This window comes from Mesoplodon densirostris, chromosome 20, assembly GCF_025265405.1.
Source record: "Mesoplodon densirostris isolate mMesDen1 chromosome 20, mMesDen1 primary haplotype, whole genome shotgun sequence".
In the NCBI taxonomy this organism is placed as follows: domain Eukaryota; kingdom Metazoa; phylum Chordata; class Mammalia; order Artiodactyla; family Ziphiidae; genus Mesoplodon; species Mesoplodon densirostris.
Genome location: NC_082680.1, coordinates 33,528,380 through 33,546,940, shown reverse-complemented (window position 1 = coordinate 33,546,940; position 18,561 = coordinate 33,528,380). Strand labels below are relative to the sequence as shown.

The following is an 18,561-nucleotide window of genomic DNA, read 5'->3' as shown; positions in this document are numbered from 1 at the left end:
TTTCCAGGGGAGTAAAATTAATACTTGAATGAGCATATAGCTTAGGGCTTTATCTCATCAACATCCATACAACCCCTCCATACAGGCATTTATAGTGAGTGGAAACTGAAATTGAGGCTCTCGGGCTAAGTTACTCGCCGAGTAGAAGATACAAGAATTAAGCAGGGGAGCAGTGACTCGAAAGGAAGTTAATCTGGAGGCCCTGCTGATACTGCTTGAAAACTTCGGTAGGTACCTCACTCCTATTAGGATGGCCACTGTCAAAACCACAGAAAACAGGTGCTGGTGAGGCTGTGGAGAACCTGGAACCCTTGTGCACCACCAGGAGGAATGCAAAATGCTGCAGCCGGGCCTCCCTGGTGGCTCAGTGGTTGAGAGTCCGCCTGCCGATGCAGGGGATACGGGTTCGTGCCCCAGTCTGGGAAGATCCCATATGCCGCGGAGCGGCTGGGCCTGTGAGCCATGGCCTCTGGGCCTGCGCATCCGGAGCCTGTGCTCCGCAACGGGAGAGGCCACAACAGTGAGAGGCCCGCATACCGCAAAAAGAAGAAAAAATAAAAATAAAAAAAAATAAAATAAAATAAAAATGCTGCAGCCGCTCTGGGAAACAGTATGGCTGTTCCTCCAAAACTTAAAAATAGAATTACCACATGATCCAGCAATTCTCCTTCAGGGTATATACCCAAAAGAATTGAAAGCAGAGTCTCAAAGAAATATTTGTGCACTCATGCTCACAGCACCATTATTTGTAATAGCCTAAAGGTGGAAGCAACCCAAGTGTCCATCGACAAACAAACAGACAAACAAAATGTGGTGTATGCAGACAATGGAATATTATTCAGCCTCAATAAAGGAAGGAAAGTTTCACGCATGCTGCACCACGGATGAACCTTGAAGACAGTATTCCTAGTGCAGGAAGCCACTCACAGATGGACACGTACTAGATGATTCCAGTCATTCTGAGGGAACTGGAACAGTCAAAATCATAGAGACAGAGTAGAATGCTGGTTGTCAGGGGTTGGGGGGAGGCAATGAGGAGGTACTGTTTCACAGAGGTTCAGCTGGGGAAGATGAAGAAGCTCCGCAGATGGATGGTGGTGACGAGTACACCATGTGAATGTGCTCAGTGCCACTGAACTGTACACTTAGAAATGGTGAAGGTGGTAAATTTTATGGTATGTGTATTTCAGCACAACTGAAACAAAAAACTTGGGTACAAAGAGAGTAAGTTTATTTGGTTTTTAGTTTTTTGTTTTTTGTTTTTTTTGCGGTACCCGGGCCTCTCACTGTTGTGGCCTCCCCCGTTGCGGAGCACAGGCTCCGGACGCGCAGGCTCAGCGGCCATGGCTCACGGGCCCAGCCGCTTCGCGGCACGTGGGGTCTTTCCGGACCGGGGCACGAACCCGCGTCCCCTGCATCGGCAGGCGGACTCTCAACCACTGCACCACCAGGGAAGCCCGGTAAGTTATTTTTTCAGTTATGTACATCAGTTACTGCAGCTCTAAGCCTAGAGCTGAAACCTCCTACTTCCGGGCGTTGATCTTACTAGATAGCGCGCATGGGCTTTCTTTCAGCTCTGACTCGGGCCTGAGGTTATGCAGGTCCTTACAGCTCGTTGCCATGGTCCTTCTTTATGTGTAGCTCTTGCCTGATGTCTTTCTTATCTACAGAATCAGGCTGATTACCTTCCTTCTTTGCATCTTGTATATATGTATCATGTTTTTATATTACTGTCAGCCTGACTATACATATAGAAACATGACAGACAGGATATGGACCAGATGACAAAGTCTTCCTCACCATTGGTCAGACGGCACCTGTTATGTGACCCACGGAGTGGATCTCAGGTATAAACTACGACTCCTCCCTACACCCATACTGACAATTAACTGAGCTGAAAACATCCTATGTTACCATCTCTTTCTGTAACTGTCTTTTCTTTCTTGAACAAACTTCTTAAAGGCAAAAACTTACAATATGCTAAAAACATAATTGATTAGACTACCAGAAGCTCTGGATCTGGGAGAAGGCAATCAATTGCTACTGTAGAAATAGACAAAATTCTTGGAAGCCCTTGAGGTAGTTTTCCTGCAGTGAAGTCCCACTGTGGCAGAGACCTCTAGCTGCCCACAGAATATCCATCCTTCTCTTTTTTCTTTGTAACAGCAGAACATCTGTATTTTTGAGGGGAGCAAAGTGCCCGGAGGAAATTAGCTTTTCCAACATCCCCTGAAGATAGAGATGGCCAATAAGATATTAGTGGAAGCCCTTAGGTAGGGTTTCTAGGAAGGAATTTTAAAGAGAGCTTATTGAACCGGCAGGTACCCTTTTGACCTGCCACCCTTGATTCTTCTTCCTTCAGTGAGACAAACATCACGGCTGGAGTGGCAGCAGCCATCTTGAGCCCATGAAGGAGGGAGACCAAAAGAATCTCAGTTACCCTGACATCCTGAAGACATCAAAGCAGTGCCAGCAACTGTCTATCTGCAGTCTTCTTGTTTAGAAAGTAAACCCTTAGGAGTTCAAGATCGTGGCGGGGAGAGCGTCTGTTAACTCTCGGCCAAATGCAATTCTTTTTTTTTTTTTTTTTTTTTTTTTTGCGGTATGCGGGCCTCTCACTGCTGTGGCCTCCCCCGTTGCGGAGCACAGGCTCCGGACGCGCAGGCTCCGGACGCGCAGGCTCAGCAGCCATGGCTCACGGGCCCAGCCGCTCCGCGGCATATGGGATCCTCCCAGACCGGGGCACGAACCCGTATCCCCTGCATCGGCAGGCGGACTCCCAACCACTTGCGCCACCAGGGAGGCCCCAAATGCAATTCTTAAGGGGGAATCCTTAGGATGCTGAAAAGATCCTATATCTCTGTGAAGTAAGACATTTAATGTGTTACAAATAAATGTTACAAATGATGATGAGGAGGACGACGACAACAACGATGAAGTTAACGTTTGTGAAGGTGGCAGGCACTGAGGCACGGCAAGGCTAAGTGGTTCACCTAAGGTCTCACAGTTAGTAAGTGGGAGGCTGCGCTTTGAATCCAGAGTCCATGCTTTGAACTACAAGACGGTAATATCACACGCGACAAACTAATATACACGGCACAAATAAACCTCCACAGATACACTGATCTTAAAGGAGCTTTGCTGAGTCATCAAGGAAAATTCTTATTACGTGTCATCCCTAAATTGCTCCTCTATTTGAGAAACTGTTTCCGGCAGGAACCGAGATAAGTCTCACAAGCCATTTGGCTGGTTTCACAGCTGTCGCACGTGTCACCTTAAACACCGCCTGGACCGTGACCACAGGAAGTCCCTCCTCACCCGCTTCCACCACTGCGAGATTAACCTCCCGAAAGTGAGCTCTGACCACATCACAGCCCTCCACACAGGCCTTCGGTGGATCCCCGCTGCCTGCACCTGCTCCCGGCCCCTCCCCTTCGCACTCCACACCCTCCCGTGTGCCCTGCATTCACCTGGGATTTTCCACCTTGGACCCTGGCTCACGCTGCCCCGTCCACCTGGATGCACGTCCTCTCCCATCCCCCACCCCCCAGCTCCACGTGTCCGCACCGGACCTCACCCTCGAGACCGAAGTCAGATGGCTCGCGTGCCATGTTGTGGCTGCTCCTGGACAAGGGCTGAGCTGCCGTGGAAGTGGTTTGGGAGGAAGAGCGCTGGGTTTCAGAGTCTCCCCTAAAGACAGCAAGGGTACCCCAGCCAGCAGCAGCCCCATCCCGACCAGGGCCAGGTCTGGACCCCTTCCTCCACCACCCTTCCCTGCCGTGCTTTCACCTCCCTCCTCCTGGTGGATCAAAATCAACACCACGGAGAGCCTTCAAGCTAAAAATACTTCACAAAAGGGACCCTCGTAACCCTCGGGATGTGTGAGAAAAGGGGAAGGAGAGAGGCCCTGGGGAAGCTCCCCCGGGGCCAAGGGGCCCAGCCGACAGGAAGCTGCTGCGTCTCTGACCTACGGACCAAAATCATCCAAGTCAGGGAAATCCAGAAGGGAGCTCACCCAAGGCCGGTGCATCCTAAGAGGGGGCTCACTTCTTCTGAGACCCCCAGGTAACTGGAGGGTTGCTTACTACTGACTGCACAGCACCTTGCACAGGAAAACCAAGGGCAACCAAATACGAAGCCTCCCCTTGGGGCTGCAGATCTCACTGACTGATCCAAAGTTATCAGATTCGGCCACTCAAAACCACATATTCTAAACCAAGTCACGCACCATGGCCGAGCCTAGAGCTACTCGGCGTGACTTGATGGCAGTTCTCCCCCCGGTGAGCACTGCTACTGCTAGGGTCCTCCAGTCACAGGACGATGCGAGCTTCTCCTCCCCCTCTCAGAAGCCCCGTGTACACATACATCATGGGCGGGCATCTGGCTGTCGCATCCTCCCCAGCAGCCGGCAGCTCTTGAAGGCCGGGGAGGGCGGCATCCAAGTCTGCTGTGCTTTTTCTTGCTCCAGTTAGACTAACACCCCACACTGCACTTGGGAGAGCTTTTTTTTTTTTTTTTAACATCTTTATTGGAGTATAATTGCTTTACAATGGTGTGTTAGTTTCTGCTTTATAACAAGGTGAATCAGTTATACATATACATCTGTTCCCACATCCCTTCCCTCTTGCGTCTCCCTCCCTCCCACCCTCCCTATCCCACCCCTCTAGGTGGTCACAAAGCACGAGCTGATCTCCTTGTGCTATGCGGCTGCTTCCCACTAGCTATCTACCTCACATTTGGTAGTGTATATGTGTCCATGCCTCTCTCTCGCTTTGTCACAGCTTACCCTTCCCCCTCCCCATGTCCTCAAGTCCACTCTCAAGTAGGTCTGTGTCTTTACCCCTAGGTTCTTCATGACATTTTTTTTCTTAGATTCCATATATATGTGTTAGCATACGGTATTTGTCTTTCTCTTTCTGACTTACTTCACTCTGTATGACAGACTCTAGGTCCATCCACCTCATTACAAATAGCTCAATTTAAGGTTTTGAATGAAGAATGAGAATGCTCCGAACTAGCTGCACTTTGTGGTGAGTTAAGCAATTCAGTTGGTCACTCTCACACCCTTCTCTCCTCCTCCCCTCCCATCCCAACACCCCCCAGAAAACAAGACACCAAGTGAACCTGGGGCCAAAGAGGAGAGAAAGAAAGTGCACCTGAGCCCCACACGCTTCTGGAGCCCCCGTTACGATAGGTTTAGGTGGATTTTTCCAAAGCACCACGAATGCTGGTTTTTAACTTAAAAATAGATGTCTAATCCCTCTCCATCCCCAATCACGCACGGCCTGTACACAGTAAACCACAGCAGGGAGAAAGCTGTTTATACCCCTCTTTCTTTGCCTGCCAGTACACCCCCCAACCCCTCCCCAATTTAATCTTTAACTCACCCAAATTAGGAAGAATTCTGTTTCCGGCCTTAACAGATTTCACAAAAGGGCCAAGAATGTGTGAACCAAAGCCCAGCTCAGCCATGTGTGCGTCGTGGGGAGGGATCAGCGTTTCCTCAACATCCTCAAAGGAAACGTTACTTCCTAAAAGGAAAACCGTGGAGGGGCTGGTGGTCCCCTCGGGGCCGTCAGTCTGTTGCCACTCAGGCTGCCTGGAACGTGAACCCGGGCTCCAGAGGCACCGCACAGGGCTTAGGGGGTGTCTGTTCCTCGCCCGAAGCCCACCAGGCCCGCAGGAGAATCCTTCTTAGTCTCCAACCACGAGGGAAGGAGCGGGATCGCCGTCACGGGGATAATAAATGTCTGTGGGCTGCACGCCAGCCAGGGCATCTGGAGGCTAAAGTCCCCCCAGGATGTGGTCCCCTGGGGGGAACGCCAAGCACAGGCCTCTGGCTTATCTTCACACGTTCCTCCACACCTTATCTGAGCAAAATCAACACCACACACAGTCCTCAAGCTAAAATACATCACAAAAGGAAAACTCGTGACTCTCGGGTCTGTGAGAAAGGGGGCCGCAGGGAGGCCCTGGGGAAGCTCTCCCAGCGCTGAGGGGTCCGGCCAACAGGAGGCTGCTGCCTTGCTGATCTACTGACCAAAGCCATCCAAGGCTGGGAAATCTGGAAGGCAGCTCAGGGGAAAAGCAGCATGAGTTTCAACAGGATCTGAGAACACCAGCAGTGCCGGTGGAAATACTGGTGCTGAGGGCCGGAAATTCTTGTTTGGTTGACAGATCAAGCAGTTGTGTGTCCAAAAGGCACTGCACAATTACGCACCACCAACGACAACCTTTAAATGCCAGTGAATCATGCTGGGAACTAAGGGACCCAGTAACACTGAAGCTGCCAACCTACTTACGGATCATTTCCTATAAAGCTGCCCGATTTCAGATGAGGACGTACCTGTGGGTAGGTCAGCAGCGGGAACCACGCCCTTACCAGCGCTACGATGAGGGACACAGCGTCACAGGTGGGGGTCCGTTTATTTAAAGAGTCATTGATCAAAAGCGGGAAGTATGGAGAAGGTCATTCTGGAGAAGCTGGCCTCTGTAATTAGCATCCGAACAGGCACACGTCTGATAACTGTGCAGGGACAGCAGACGCCACCCAGGGCTGTCCCGGGTGGGCCAGCATGTAAAGCCACCCTCCTCAGGGGTCACATTCAAATTAACTCGATAGCAGGGACGAAGGTTTAACTGACATGCTCTTTAAAATCCACCCCAAAGCACTCTTAAAACTATATTAGAGGGGCTTCTCTGGTGGCGCAGTGGTTGAGAGTCCGCCTGCCGATGCAGGGGACATGGGTTCGTGCCCCGGTCCGGGAAAATCCCACATGCCGCGGAGCGGCTGGGCCCGTGAGCCATGGCCGCTGAGCCTGTGCGTCCGGAGCCTGTGCTCCGCAACGGGAGAGGCCACAGCGGTGAGAGGCCCGCGTACCGCAAAAAAAAAAAAAAAAAAAAAATAACTATATTAGACATAAACAACAAAACCACTCGGCAGCTCCATTCTGAGCGAGGACGAGGAACCAGGCAGAGACAGAGACAAAGATGGGGACGGGGGAGGGAGGGAAGGGAATGGAACCAGAGAAGAGCGCTTTCATTTAGTTCTGAGGTCAAGGTAACCAATCACATTACCCTGTCTTATTTCTTATGGTTTAATGGTCGAACGATGCAATATTTCTACAGGCAAAGGAAATATGCAGCACACACACCTAAGTTATGAAGCAAACCAGTAAATTCAGCACCCATGACGCACCACCCACAGAGGGGAACCCACCCCGTCGCATCACGTGGAGGCCCCCTGCATTGGAAGGGCTGACTTTTTTTTTTTAATATTGATTGATTTGGCTGCATCGGGTCTTAGTGGCAGAACGCAGGATCTTTAGTCAAGGCGTGTGGGATCTAGTTCCTTGACCAGGGACTGAACTCAGGCCCCCTGCATTGGGAGCACAGAGTCTTAGCCACTGGACAACCAGGGAAGTCCCCGGGTGACGTATTTAATCTCTGTTAGTCAGGCACTTAGAAGCTGATGCACTGATTACAGATGACTCCAGGCTTCAGGATCTTTTTTTTTTTTTTTTGCGGTATGCGGGCCTCTCACTGCTGTGGCCTCTCCCATTGCGGAGCACAGGCTCCGGACACGCAGGCTCAGCGGCCATGGCTCACAGGCCCAGCCGCTCCGCGGCATGTGGGATCCTCCTGGACCGGGGCACGAACCCGTGTCCCCTGCATCGGCAGGCGGACTCTCAACCACTGCGCCACCAGGGAAGCCCCCAGGGAAGCCCCCAGGGAAGCCCCCAGGCTTCAGGATCTTTTCTTGGAACTCACGGTCAGCCATGATTAGGGTTCCCAGCAGCTCACTGAGGAGTGGGGCTTCCCTCAAAGCCAACCAGGTGGAACACAGCCAAGCCGCTCCAGGTCCTCACCTGCAACCAGAGAGGAGCCACAGGAAACTGTGAGCACAGAGTGGAGGGGCGGCCAGTGCCCGCCGGTGCTGGAGGGGTCCGATGCCCTCTCTCACCCCCTCATGGTTCCCAAAATGGGCCCCCATTCCAATCCTCTCATTTACCACGATGTGGACTCGGCCACGTTATTTATTTATTAATTATTATTTTGGTCCCAATTAATTTTATTTGATATCTAAAATTTTTTTCATTTTTATTTTATATTGGAGTCTAGTTGATTTACAATGTTGTGTTAGTTTATGTGTACAGCAAAGTGATTGAGTTATACATATATGTATCTATTCTTTTTCAGATTCTTTTCCCATTTAGGTTATCACAGAGTATTGAGTAGGGTTCCCTGTGCTATACAGTAGGTCCTTGCGGATTATCTATTTTATATGTAGTAGTGTGTATATGTTAATCCCACACTCCCGATTTACTGGCCACGTTATTTACCTGCTCTGAGCCTGTTTCATCACCTGTCCGTGATCTTCCCACCCCCAAGGAAAGGATCAGGTCAGAGTATATGAACGCTCCTTACAGCTGATGATTATTGTATACATGCTTGTGTCTATATTTTCGTTTTTATTATTATTATTTGTTAGAAGATACTGAGGGAAGACCAGGATACAAGCCCAGGACTGGGTTTCAGGGTACACTGCCCTATATTCTGATTAAATACTCACAAAGAGACTGGTACAACTTTTCAGGAAAGAAGTTACCCTTCTTTAGGTCTTAGAAAAAGGACAAACTTATGCTCAGTGGCCCTTCAAGGCCTCCTGATATTAAAATTCATTCTCATTTAACAAATATTTCACACGCATATGTATTATGCCAGGCACCGTGCCGGGCACAGGAACAGGGTGTAAACAAGAAAGCAGGGTCCTACCCTCAAGGGGTCCATTTTCTAATGGGGGCGGGGGAGACAATAAGCAAGTGAACAAATTCACAGAGCATTTCAGATGGCTCCCATGTGAGGAAGGGAACAGAGAGGTGCCATGCTTTGGCCCAGCTGGTGAGGGGGGGTGGGGCGTTTAGAAAGGCTGGTCTAGGAAGGCCCATCGGAAGACGTACAGCAGGTGCTTCTGGGCCGAGGAGGCACTTGGTGAGTCCAAGAGCCTGGGGATGCGACTGTCTGGGTGTGGCCTGGAGACTCCAGGCTCCCCAGGTGTTTCTGATGCACGGCCTGAGTTAAGCACCACCCAGGTAAGCCTGTAAGTAGGCTCAGGACAGAGCCCTGGGGCACCGGGGGATGGCAGCCTTCCACTTCAGAACCTTTGCTCCAGCAGCATGGCCAGGTGAGGGGGCATGTCCACAGCAGGTGTACAGGAGTAATTACTTCTTTCACTTCACAGCCTGGAGGGAGGCAAGACAGTGTGTGTGCAATATTTACTTCCTGGAGCCTTGACTTTTCCTCCTGAAGGAATACTTCTAGGAAACACATTACAACTAAATCAGCATCCTCCATATCCCTGGAAACTGTCCACTGCTTCTCATTTCAAGTGTTAAAAAAATACCAAAAAAGAAGGCATAAATTCATTATGATTGTCTCTGGCATTCCATAAAATGAATAATTAGAAATTAACACAGCATGACTCTGTATGGGGAGTGAACAGGGTTTATAATCCACATGTCAAGAAATAATAACCAGCTGAGCATCTGTGGCTGCAGGCACCCAGCTGACTTTATGGCCCATCGTAAAGCAGAAAAGTCATCCATACAAAGGATGGTTCCTATAAAAGAAGCTGATCATCACTTCAACCATTATATGCCCTGGGACAGGAAGCTCACCAAACTCACCACAGTGGCTTCCTCTGGGGAGGAGGAGAAGGACAAAGAGTTCTTTCATCAGAAATATCTTACTGCTTTCATTTAAAAAAATCTGAAGCAAACGTGGCACAATAGTTATGAACTCTAGGGAGTGGTCCATGAGTGTTTGTTGTACTTACTCTATACTTTATGAAAAAGAGAAAGAGAGGCCTTCCCTGGTGGCGCAGTGGTTGGGAGTCCGCCTGCCGATGCAGGGGACACGGGTTCGTGCCCCGGTCCGGGAAGATCCCACATGCCGCGGAGCGGCTGGGCCCGTGAGCCATGGCCACTGAGCCTGCGCATCCGGAGGCTGTGCTCCGCAAGGGGAGAGGCCACAACAGTGAGAGGCCCGCGTACCGCAAAAAAAAAAAAAAGAAGAGAGAGAGAACATTTGAAGGGTAAAAAAATTATTCGTTTAACATTTCTTGCATAATGTGTTAAATTGGCTGGAACCGTATAATTATTTCTTACCATGACTGTTTGCCAGTTTCTGAGGCAATGATCCAGAATTCATCATTACCATTTGTGCTCCTGTTATATTTATACACGAGGGCTAAGGAAAAGCTGTTCAGTGCTGTGTAGATTGTCTATTTCACACTCTCCTCTCTTATTCGATTGAGCAGAAGACCTTAAGTGCCTCTGCCATTCTTCCTAAAAGTACTGCAGACAGTCTCCATAATTTCCCAGAAAGACTGATCCTGACTCACCTCTTCCAGAGCCCTACCACTGACTTAGACATTTGGGTCAATCTTTACATATTCTTTTTTTCCCCTTAATTTATGCTTTCAATATAAAGCTGTTTCAGAGGGCAATACAACTTTAGGTTCTCCTATGTCTTTACAGGATAATTCATGGTCTTGGGCTAAGTCAGGCCCAATAAAAAGCAAGAAATCATCAAAATGATAGTTGAGTAGTGCTGGGGAAGGCGCAGGAAATACAGAAACTGAAAGTTTTAGAACAGATATTTTCATCCGGAAATGTTTCTGAATCAATTGTACAGCAGTAGAAAACATTACCTTCCTGCAGGAAGGTACGGTGGGGAGGAAGTAGAAAAAGAGACAAAGGAAGGGATTCTAACAAGTTTAACAATAAATTTTAACAGGATTCACATTGGTCGATCAAACCCTGTGAGCTGATTGGCAAGAAGTAATACATCCCAACACTGTGGTGTCAATTTAAAGGAATATCACAAATAAAACTTAAGCTTAAGGGAAGCTTTTACAGTATAAACTCCTAAGTCAATATTATCATTACATCTAAAAATTAATATTTTTCACAAACTTACGGTTACCAAAGGGGATAGCAGGAGTAGGGGGAGAGATAAATTAGGAGTTTGGGATTGACATCTACAAACAAGTAGTATATAGTAATATATAAAATAGGTAAACAGGGGACTTCCCTGGTGGCGCAGTGATTAACAATCCACCTACCAATGCAGGGGACACGGGTTCAAGCCCTGGTCCGGGAAGATCCCACATGCCGCGGAACAACTAAGACCATGCACCACAACTACTGAGCCTGCGCTCTAGAGACCACGAGCCACAACTACTGAGCCCACGAAGCAAAACTACTGAAGCCTGTGCGCCTAGAGCCCATGCTCCGCAACAAGAGAAGCCACCGCAATGAGAAGCCCATGCACTGCAAAGAAGAGGAGTAGCCCCCACTCGCCACAACTAGAGAAAGCCCACGCGCAGCAAGGAAGACCTAACGCAGCCAAAAATAAATAAATTTTTTTAAAAAAGGCAACCTGCGGAATGGGAGAAAATATTTGCAAATCACATATCTGATAAGGGGTTAATATCCAAAATATATAAGGAACTCTTACAACTCAATAGCAAAAAAAAAAAAAAAACACCTCATTTAAAAATGGGCAAAGGACCTAAATAGACATGTTTCCAAAGAAACCACTCAAATGGCCCACAGATATATGAAACAATGTTCAACATCACTAATTATCAGGGAAATTTAAATCACACCACAATATCACGTCACACCTGTTATTATCGCACCTAAGAGACAACAAATGTTGGCAAGGATGTGGAGAAAGAGAACGCTGTTGGTAGTTATACAAACGGAGTGGCAACTGTAGGAAAAAATGTGAAGATTCCTCAAAAAATTTAAAATGGAACTAATAATCCAGCAATCCTACATGTGGGGATGTATCCAAAGGAAATGAAATTGCTGTCTGCACCCCCATGTTCACTGTAGCATTATTCTCATGAGGCAAGATACGGAAACAACCGAAGTACCTAAGTGTCCATCAATGGATGAGTGGATGAAGAAAATGTGAATCACACACACGCACACACGCACATACAATGGAATATTATTCATCCATCCAAAAGAAGGAAGTAGAGTTGACCCTTGAAAAACATGGGTTTGAACTGCGTAGGTCCACTTATACTCAGATTGTTTTCAACAGGAAATACTATGGTACTACAGGATCCAAGGCTGGTTGAGTCTGCGGATGCAAAACTGTATCCTGAGGACCCGCGTATACGAGGAATGGAGCTGACCATGAATTATAAGCAGATACTCAACTGCGTGGAGGGTCAGTGACCCTAAGCCCCAGGCTGTTCAAGGGTGAACTGTACTGCCTTTTGCAACAACATGGATGAACCCAGAGGACATTATGCGAATTGAGATAAGTCAGAGAGAAATAAATACTGTACAGTATCACATGTGAACTCTAAGAAAACCAACAAGACCCTTAAACTCACAGAAACAGCAGAATGTTTATTTCTGGGTGAGGGGGATTTTGGTCAAAAGGTACCGTCTTCCAGTTATGAGATGAATGAAGCTCTGAGGATACAGCATGGGAACTATAGGTAATAATAGTATATGATATACTTGAAATCTACTAAGAGAGTAGATCAGAAGTAGTCTCACCACAAAAAAAAACAAAAAAAGGTTAACTCTGAAGTGGTAGATGTGTGAATTAACTTGACTGTGGTGATCATTTCACCAATTATATCAAATCTTCACACTGCACACTTTAAATTATATTACAATTTTATTTGTCAATCATTACCTCATCAAAGCTGGAGAAAGAAAAAAGGAAAACTGCAGGAAGACAGTGAATTCCAAGAGTTAAACCCTCCAGTCTTCCGGCGCTGGCGGGAGCAGCCGCCCCAAATATCCCGTGTGCTTCAGGGTCTAGACCTTCACCCTCCCTCTTACCACAGAGCTTCCTGTCCGCTATTAAAACCACTCACTTGGCAAGAGTTTGTTTGAGTCTTTTCTACGTGGCAGCATGTCTCTCAATGCTAGCTGCCTACCTTCTCCTTTATTCTTTACCATTAGAACCCCAATTTTGCTCCATGCAGCAACATACCCTCCATAAGAAAGCAGCTTCATTTCCCTGGCTCTCTTGCAGCTAAGGATGGCCTACTTCTGGCCAGGGAGGTGTGGGCAGAAGAAAGCTGTCCTTTTCCTAAGAACAAGAGAAGTGAGGCTTTGTCTGGACTTCCCTGGTGGTGCAGTGGTTAAGAATCCACCTGCCAGAAGCCACCACAATGAGAAACCCGTGCACCGCAACGAAGGGTAGCCCCTGCTCGCCGCAACTAGAGAAAAGCCGGCGCGTGGCAACGAAGACCCAACGCAGCCAAAAATTAATTAATTTATTTAAAAGAAGAAAAAAGAATCTACCTGCCAATGCAGGGGACATGGGTTCGAGCCCTGGTCCTGGAAGATCCCACATGCCGTGGAGCAACTAAGCCCGTGCGCCACAACTACTGAGCCTGCGCTCTACAGCCCGCGAGCCACAATTACTGAGTCTGCGTGCCTAGAGCCTGTGCTCTGCAACAAGAGAAGCCACCGCAATGAGATGCCCGTGCACCGCAACGAAGGGTAGCCCCCACTCGCCACAACTAGAGAAAGCCAGCGCGCAGCAATGAAGACCCAACGTTGCCAAATAAATAAATAAAAATAAATAAAGTCCTTTTGAAAAAAAGAGAAGCACACTCCGCTGGCCCACACCTTTTGACATCACCACTCACCCTTCTTACTACTGGGAAGGCCACGTAAGGACCATTTCTAGAGGTACAAGAGCCATTTCTAGACCTAAGAATGAGAGAAAAGCAGAGCAGAAAGCTGAGGACAGGGATGCTGCACCATCAGGGGACTGGGCACCAGCCTGGACCACTACATCCTCTGCACATCTTGCCGCACAAGAAAAATAAACAGCCCCATTTCAATCTAGAGGTTCAGATTTTCTATTACATGCAGCCAAACTCAGTCTCAAAGCACTGGGGAAGAGGTGTCCTTGACAGTAAGGGAGATGAGAAAGGCCTGGTCCCAGCAGCCCTCAGACGGCGATCATCTATCAGGGGAGATGGAAACACGGAGGAATACTCCTACCACCGGACGGAACGTGCGCCACAGCTGGGGTGCTAAGGGGAGCTCAGAGAGGGGAGAAGGGCTTCTAGCTAAGAGCATTTAAACTGGGCCACTTCACTCTCAAATAGCACCTTTATCCCACCTGGAGCAATACTGCAATCCAAGAGAGTACATCTCTACCGGTGGACGGCACGGGTTGGAGCCTCTTGGAGGGGTTAAGGCGGCTCCCCTTCCACGGACAGACGGACGGACAGACGCGGCTGAGGAGCGTGGCAGGGAACACGTCTAGGATTCCCTGTCTCCACGCTCCCTTCCACCCGCCCACTTAAAGAGCCCCAGATACGCGTTCTCGGGGCCCCAAGGGGACCACCCTTCCTCCCTCCTCTCCAGATGATTCTGGGGCTGCTGGCTGGTGCCCAGGAACACCCTGGCGGAGCGGCTCCCTCGAGGAGGTTTTAGTCCCATGTTTCAAAGCATCGCAGCAAAAGCCCCCGATGAGGAATCTGAGCCTCAGCCTGCAGGGAAGGAGGCCCTGCGGTGCTGTGACAACAGCCCTGTGCAGAGACCCTGAGGCTGTCCGAGCTCAGCCGCAGGGCCAGGGCGCCCAAGAAAACACGCCCAGGGGTTTGCAGCACTGTTTTCCCAGACGGCACGGGGCCTGGGCAATACGTAGGGGGCTGCCAGAAGCAGGATCCCAGCTGTGCGGCCGGCCCTCTCCCTCTGCTGGAACTCGGCCACCCGCAAGTGTCCCCACTGGCTCCTCCATTCAAGGCTGGTGCCCACGACCTACACAAGGCTCTCTCCGTGTCTTCCTCCCAGGCCCCCCCAGGGTCCTCGGCCACCGCAATCTCCACAACCCACTGCTGCCACCTGAGCACGGCTGGTCACCCACACACACACGCTCCCTGCCCTGACTCACCGAGTCCCAAATGGGGGGCACCACCCTCCGTGCCCCCCGCGGCATCCACACGGGGTACACGCAGCACCGCCCAGTGCTTTCAGCGTCTCCCACCACCCCACCCCCAGACGCTGCTCAGTGTTCACACCCTCTGTGATTTGGGGGAGGGGGTCTATTTTTTTATATTGAAGTAGGGTTGATTTACAGTGCTGCGTTAGTTCCTGGTGTGGAGCAAAGTGACTCCGTTTTATATACACACACACGCACACATATATATACTTTTTCAGATTATTTTCCACTATAGGTTATTACAGGATATTGAATATAGTTCCCTGTGCCATACAGTAGGTCCTTGTTGTTGATTTTCTTTATTTTATATATAGTAGTGTGTATCTGCTAATCCCATACTGCTAATTTACCCCTCCCCCCCTTTCCCCTTTGGTAACCATAAACTGGTTTTCTATGTCTGTGAGTCTGTTTCCGTTTTGTAAATGAGTTCATTTGTATCATTTCTTAGATCCTCCATATAAGTGATGTCATATGATACTTGTCTTTCTCTGTCTGACTAACTTCTCATAGTATGATCATCTCTAGGTCCATTCACGTTGCTGCAAATGGTAATATTTCATTCTTCTTTATGGCTGAGTAATATTCCATTGTATACATGTGCCACATCTTCTATTTTTTTTCTTTTTTTTTTTCACGGTACGTGGGCCTCTCACTGCTGTGGCCTCTCCTGTTGCGGAGCACGGGCTACGGACGTGCAGGCTCAGCGGCCATGGCTCATGGGCCCAGCCACTCCGTGGCATGTGGGATCCTCCCAGACCGGGGCACGAACCCGCATCCCCCGCATCGGCAGGCGGACTCTCAACCACTGCGCGACCAGGGAAGCCCACCACATCTTCTTTATCCATTCATCTGTTGATGGACACTTAGGTTGCTTCTACGTCTTGGCTATTGTAAATAGTGTTGCTATGAATATATGGGTGCATGTATCTTTTCAAATTATAGTTTTGTCCCAATATACGCCCAGTAGTGGGATTGCTGGATCATATGGTAGCTCTATTTTTAGTTTTTTGAAGAACCTCCATACTGTTCTCCATAGTGGCTGCACCAATTTACATTCCCACCAACAGTGCAGGAGGTCACACCCTCACCATCTGCTTTAAGAAGTCCCACTGCCAGCTGGGACTCGGGCCAAGTTCACCAGACCAGGCCAAACAGAGGGCAGCGCGTGGACGTAAATCCCACCTCACCCTCCGAAGCTGACACCTATTGCTAACCCTCAGGGCCATCTTGCCCAGTCTACACCCTTTCTCGGGAGGCCCCCGGTCCTCCTTGTAAACACCACCCTGGAGACCATGTAACTGGTCCTCCATGGAGACCCAACTACACACCTCAGAGCCCCAGCCAAGACCTCAAGTTACCTGTCTCCACCCACCTCACCTCACACACAAAGAAGGATTCTGATTGAAGAAGCATGGAGAGCACTGTTTTCACTGTGAAATCAATAACTGCACAAATATTCTACCTAAAACACATAGACTGTAACAGTCAACACAAATCTATTTGCCACCTCAAAGGTTAAATTTGAAATGACAGCCATTTCTTCTCACCATATCACAGAGTCAAAAAATACCATGCATCACATTGAAAACACATCTACAGCTAATAAGTCGGACTACATAGGCAAATTCATACATGCTAATTGGCTTTGGCTGTTTCTTTTACATAAAGTCAACATTTTTATGGATGATTAAATGTCTCCCTTAGCATATTAATTTCAAAAGAAACATTAATAGCTATAAAAACAAATTCCCTGTTGCAATCAACGTAAAGATAGAAAACAGCTAACATGTTGCTACAGCCGAGTGTCTTAACATGCTGGTACCAACACTGAGTAAGTCCTCAACTCAAGCAAAAAATAAATTTGGTACTGAAGTCTTTCTTTCTGTGATTTAAAGCTGACTGACCAATTCTGGTTTAAGTTCAATATAAGCTATTTTGCTTACATTTCAAATGATTTAAAGTAATTATTTAATCATTTTTTTTTCTCTTTTTTCTCCTTAGATGAGAAAAAGAACATAAAGACCAACAAGGCAGCAAGAGGCATCAGGTCGCGAGGCTACACTGCCCGCCCTGGGACGGCTCTTTCCCAGGATTCCACACTGCAGACTATGGCACAGAGGAGCCCAATGGACATTCTCATAGAACAAACTACTGTATACAAAAAAGATCACCGACAAAGACCTCTATAGCACAGGGGCCTGTATTCAATATCTTGTAATAACCTATAATAGAAAAGAATCTGAAAAGAATATATATGTATGTATGTATATATACAACTGACTCACTTTGCTGAAACTTACACAACATTGTAAATCAACTACACTTCAATCAATCAATAAATAAAATGAAAAATAAGATGAAATGTTCTCCTATAAATGAAGGAAGAAATGAGCTGTTTCAGCATCTCATGATGCCTTTAGCTAATTAAAGGAATACCAACAGCTAAAATTTCTTGTAAGCTCACTACGTTCCAGGTACGCTTAAAACATAGGTAGTGTCTCCAATTTACAGAGAAGAAAACTGAGGCTCGGGAAGGTCATGTGCCCAAGGTCAAGTAGCTATTAAGTGACAGCCAAGATTCAAAGGCAGGTGTGGTCACAAACTCCCAACACCATCTGCGCCTCATTTTCCTGTCCCAGTGCCCACGAGCGGGGAAGTCTGCGGACGCGAGCGTGTGGCCACCAGACACGGTCTGGCCAGCCGCCCCTCAGGGGGCCTCACAGCCCAGAGTCCCAGTGGAGCACTGGCCTTGCACACCCGGAAACCTCATTTAACTGGCAGGGGCCAAGTCATCACTCAGAGAGACTCAGACTAACCTAGTCCCTGTGCTGGGCGTGATCAGAGCACCAGTTCGTCTTCTGCGATGGGAAATAACATCACGGGGACCAGTGTATTCTCCTGAGTAGCGGGATCTGCTGCTACACAGGAAGCCAAGTAATCATCAGAACGTTGCTGGGAAACCAGAACGAGGGAGGGTGCAGACATTTCATAAGTCTTTTCAGAGCAACTATTTGGATTTCACTGGCTACCACTGCCGGCCACCCACCTCAGTTCTGGGGACAAAGCATAGAGAGGCAATTCCAATGTCTGTCTCAAGACTGTCCTTTTCAGTGTCTCCACCTGAGAGCCAGCCTCCTCCAGGTACACAGGCTAATATTCACTTAGTGAGGCTACCGTCAAACTGAAATTCTGGGAACCCTTCACCTCTTGAAAGAGATGCAACAGTTGGGGCTCTGACCCAAAGACCCAATGGATTGATATCAAAATTTAAGGTCAAAGGTTATTTCCCTTATTTTCAAGTTCTTATATTTGGGAGGACTTCTGGTACAAGTCTAAAGAACTGAAAACAATATCATACGTGTGCTTAACGTTTTGAACGTGCTGATAAAAGACAAGTGTGCCAAGAACAACAAAAAAAATCTGGCCATCAGTACTATATTTAGCATTAAACATTATATATTGGCATTAAACACTATACATTCACATTCAACATTAGCACTAGGTATTAGCATCACATCAGTGGAAACGTCACATCACTTCCATTCTCTCCAGATACGAGGG

General features: G+C 48.2%; 1 protein-coding gene across 8 annotated transcripts in view; it reads right to left on the bottom strand.

Moving 5' to 3' along the window:
- Positions 1-18,561, bottom strand: part of CSGALNACT1 (chondroitin sulfate N-acetylgalactosaminyltransferase 1) — a 327,407-nt gene that overhangs the window by 278,847 nt on the left and 29,999 nt on the right. Inside the window, exon 1 of one of the 8 annotated variants that reach the window (XM_060086120.1) lies at positions 7,771-7,821. The exons of the other annotated variants lie outside the window; for them this stretch is intronic. The gene's annotated coding sequence lies outside the window, so the exon portion shown is untranslated. Of the gene's footprint in view, positions 1-7,770; positions 7,822-18,561 lie in introns of those variants that run through there. 8 annotated transcript variants of the gene reach the window in all.